Raw genomic sequence first — 4,663 nt, forward strand, 5'->3', positions numbered from 1 at the left:
TCTCTCTCCTCATGGATGTTTCTCTCTCTCTCCCTTCCTCTCTGAAATCAATAAAAAAAAATCCTATATAATAAAAGCCCAATATGCTAAGTGTCCAGTTGTCTGGTTTTCTGTTCAACCAACCAAAGTGTAATATGATAATGATATGCTGAGACCACTCAACCAGTCTCTATGACGTGCACTGACCACCAGGGGCAGACAGTCAACGGGTCGACCAGTCGCTGTGACGGGCACTGACCACCAGGGGGCAGACAGTCGAGTGGTCGACCAGTCGCTATGACGTGCACTGACCACCAGGGGGCAGACAGCCGACAGGTCGACCAGTCGCTATGACGTGCACTGACCACCAGGGGGGAGACAGTCGACGGGTCGACCAGTCGCTATGACGTGCACTGACCACCAGGGGGCGGACAGTCGACGGGTCGACCAGTCGCTATGACGTGCACTGACCACCAGGGGGCGGACAGTCGACGGGTCGACCAGTCGCTATGACGTGCACTGACCACCAGGGGGCGGACAGTCGACGGGTCGACCAGTCGCTATGACGTGCACTGACCACCAGGGGGCGGACAGTCGACGGGTCGACCAGTCGCTATGACGTGCACTGACCACCAGGGGGCGGACAGTCGACGGGTCGACCAGTCGCTATGACGTGCACTGACCACCAGGGGGCGGACAGTCGACGGGTCGACCAGTCGCTATGACGTGCACTGACCACCAGGGGGCTGACAGTCGATGGGTCGACCAGTCGCTATGACGTGCACTGACCACCAGGGGGCAGACAGTCAACGGGTCGACCAGTCACTATGACGTGCACTGACCACCAGGGGGCAGACAGCCGACGGGTCGACCAGCCGCTGAGAGCGGGTTCCAGCCCGATCCTGCAGGCCAGGCCAAGGGACCCCACTGGTGCATGAACTCATGCACCGGGCCTCTAGTATTTTAAGGAGAGAGAGAGAGAGAGAGAGAGAGAGAGAGAGAGAAGAGAGGAATCTATAGGCTTTTTCTGAGCAGAAAACTCTGGGGGCTTGAAGGGTAAAGGTAATGTTCTGAGCGAGTGGGATGTGTTCTAAGCAAAAGGAGATGTCGGTTGCGAAGTCGTGCGAAGGTCGGTTCCCAGGAGACAGGCGTGCGGACTCAATTTTCTTTTTAAATCCTCACCTGAGGCTATTTTCCCCTTGATTTTCGGAGAGAGTGGGAGAGAGAGGGAGAGACAGAGAGAAACCTCGATGGGAGAGAGACACATGGATGGGTTGCCTCCTGCACACGCACCCCAACCAGGGCCAGTGGGGGGGGGGCAGGGAGGATCCCGCAACCGAGGGACACGGCCTTGGCAGGAATCGAACCCGGGACCCTTCGGTCCGCAGGCCGGCGCTCTACCCGCTGAGCCACACCGGCCGGGGGTGGGTTCAATTATTTGATCGGAACCCAGAGCGTGTTGGGGGAATGGGAATTCCCGTTCCCCTGAGCATTTGGGCCTCGGAAATTCAGTGAGTGTTTTGTTATTGTTGTTGACGTTTTATCGACATCACTCGCCCTGGGCGCGGACAAGACGAGGTCTCGCCCACGGTGAGCAAGTCCGCAGGTGTGTTTTTGTCTGTTTTTGTTTTGTTTTTCAACCTGGATTATGCAAATCGGGGTGGGGGGGGGGGGACGACGAACAGCCTCGTTTGCATATCCCCAAAGGTGAGTCTCCCCAGGTGAACTCCTTCTACCCGGGAAGACCTACCTTCTCGCCGGACTCGGCAGAATTGCACAAGGGCTGGGGTTTGGGGACAGGTGCCCGGCGGCCCCCGGGAGGGTCCCGTGGCCCTCAGGACGGCTTTTCTGTTTTTGTCCCCGGATCAGGTAGACACCGTCGCGGACAGGTGAGGTGGGGGCAGGTGTTTGGGGCGGGTCTCAGCCCGTTCCTGCAAGATCTGGCGTGGGGACCGGCCCATGGGGTTCTCGGGGTGACGACAACACGGCCTCTGGGGTGACCCATCGGGGGGGATTTTTGATGGAATAAAGGTTGGTTATTTCTTCAGGAGGTGGGATTTAGTGTAGCGCACCTGCCAGCAGACAGCTGAGCTTACCAGGAGAGAGACAGATAGAGAGAGACAGGGAGAGAGCGACAGAGATAGAGATACAGAGAGAGAGATAAATATAGAGAGATAGACAGAGACAGACAGAGATAGAGAAATAGAGAGAGAGAGATATATATAGACAGTGATAGACAGAGAAATAGAGAGAGAAAGAGGCAAACAGAGACAGACAGAGATAGAGAAATAGAGAAAGAGAGACAGATATATAGAGAGAGATAGAGACATAGAGAGAATGGGAGAGAGACAGGGATAGAGATACAGAGAGAGATAAATAGAGAGATAAAGAGATAGACAGAGACAGACAGAGATAGAGAAATAGAGAGAAAGAGACAGAAATAGAGACAGAGAGAGATAGACAGAGAGAGATAGAGAGACAGAGAGAGATAGAGAGACAGAGATAGAGAGAAAGAGATAGAGAGACAGACAGACAGACCGGCACAGACCGGTTCTTCAGCGTTCACTGGGGTCGTCTCCCTCCGGCCTGGTGCATTGAAAATCAAAGAACAGGCGCTTAAAATGCCGCAAAAAAAGGAGAGACAAGTAGCAACAACGATCCCGCATCGGAACCGGCCAAGATTTCGGGTGTGCGGCTGGCAAGGGGTGTGTGTGTGTGAATTCCAAAACTTCACCCATGGGCAGGGCCCGCCCTCGGGAGACAGATGAGTCAGAGACACGAGCAGATGGATGAGTAGATGCTCGAGAAGATACATGGCTAGAGATCTCCTTCGATCTCCCCTTTTTTTAAAAAAAAAAAAATAGGTTCTTTATTGATTTCAGGGAGAGGAAGAGAGAGAAACATCCACGATGAGAGAGCATCATGGATCAGCCGCCTCCTGCACGCCCCCGACTGGGGATCGAGCCCACAACCCGGGCCTGTGTCCTGACCGGGAATCGAACACGGGACCTCCTGGTTCATAGGTCGATGCTCAACCACTGAGCCACAGGGGCTGGGCTGTTGTTGACGCTATGATCGATGTCACCCGTTTCCCCATCTCTGTCCCCCACCCCCCAGCCGCCGCCCCTCTCCAGATCCCCACAGTATTGTCTGTGCCCATTAGCTACTCATATCCTAAATAATAAAAGCCTAATATGCTAAGTGTCCAGTTGTCCGCTCGTCCGTTCAACCAATCAAAGCATAATATGCTAATGATATGCTAAGGCCAATCAACTGCTCGCTATGACATGCACTGACCACCAGGGGGCAGATGCTCCCACTGGTAGGTGAGCTTCCTGCTGGGGTCCGGCCGACCGGGACTGAGTGAGATGAGCTGGACACTCCCTGGAGCCCTCCCTCAGTCCCTCCCCAGCTGGCCAACCTCCCGCGTCCCTCCCCGGTCCCCATCGTGCAATGGTGGGGTCCCTCGGCCTGACCTGCACCCTCTTGCAATCCGGGACCCCTCGGGGGATGTCGGAGAGCCGGTTTCGGCCCGATCCCCCAGGCCAGGCCGAGGGACCCCACTGGTGCACGTATTCGAGCACCGGGCCTCTAGTATGCATTTAAGGTCTTTAGTTAATCTCTTCCCATCCCCTCACCCACTCCCTTCCTTTTGAGATTCGTCAATTCGACAATTCAGACTTGTATCCAAGTCTCTGGTCCTGTTATTTTTTCTGTCAGTTTATTTTGTCGATTGGATTCCACATAGGAGTGAGATCATGGGATATGAGTCTTCCTCTGACTGGCTTATGTCACTTAGCATCATGCTCTCCGGGTCCCTCCGTGTTGTCCCAAAGGATACGCGACCCTCCTCCTTTTTCAGGGCTGCGTAGTATTCCACAGTGTCGAGGGACCCCAGCTGTTTTATCCACTCGTCTGCTGATGGGCACTTGGGCTGTTTCCAGATCTTAGCGATTGTCAATCGTGCAGCTATGAACACAGGGGTGCACATATTCTTTCTGATGGGTGTTTCGGGGTTCTTAGGATGGATGTTTGAAGGAGGCGATTAGCATGAAGTACCTAGCTGAATTTAAAGGTTCAAACACGGGTAATGACTTACCGACAGAATTTCTGGGTTTTGCTCCTTTTCTTTCACGGCAATGACTTTTGCTATCATGTCCCTTGGTCATCACAGCGCACACCCCAAGTATGTAACAACCCTTAGCTTTCCTAAAATCACTAATTAATGGTCTCCCTTTGGACTAATGGCCAACCACAGAAGGAGATAAAGTCATTGCGTCTTTTTAGCGGATCTGAGTTCATTCCACATAGACGTGGTGAGATTAAACTCTGAGGTTCTGCTTCTTCTTGAGGTTATGTGCTCACGAGGCCTGTCTGAGGGTAGGTTTAGGGACGGAGCCAAGTAACTCACACCCCACAAAGGACCTGGATGGCCCCAGAACTTGGCACAGCTCAAGCTCTTCCTTAATGGGCCAAGACGTACAACTAATTGAGAGCTTGGGGCTTATGCCATGAGAGTGTCAGAAAACCAGTTTTTAATTGCTGGAAGTAGAGATAGGATCCCCAAATTCAGGGAGCATTTCCAAATGGGAGCTGATTTAAGCAACCCAAACATGACACACTGTTCTTTCCAGGAGCTTCGATCTTCGGCCAAAGAAAATAAGAAGGTACTCAGATCTCCGAG

The 4,663-nt window shown here is 53.4% G+C and overlaps 1 protein-coding gene across 2 annotated transcripts in view; it reads left to right on the top strand.

The window, feature by feature from the left end:
* Window positions 1-4,663, top strand: part of PRKX (protein kinase cAMP-dependent X-linked catalytic subunit) — a 321,391-nt gene that overhangs the window by 172,893 nt on the left and 143,835 nt on the right. The gene's annotated exons all lie outside the window — the stretch shown is intronic.

The sequence above is a fragment of the Myotis daubentonii genome, chromosome X (genome assembly GCF_963259705.1).
Source record: "Myotis daubentonii chromosome X, mMyoDau2.1, whole genome shotgun sequence".
Classification (NCBI taxonomy): domain Eukaryota; kingdom Metazoa; phylum Chordata; class Mammalia; order Chiroptera; family Vespertilionidae; genus Myotis; species Myotis daubentonii.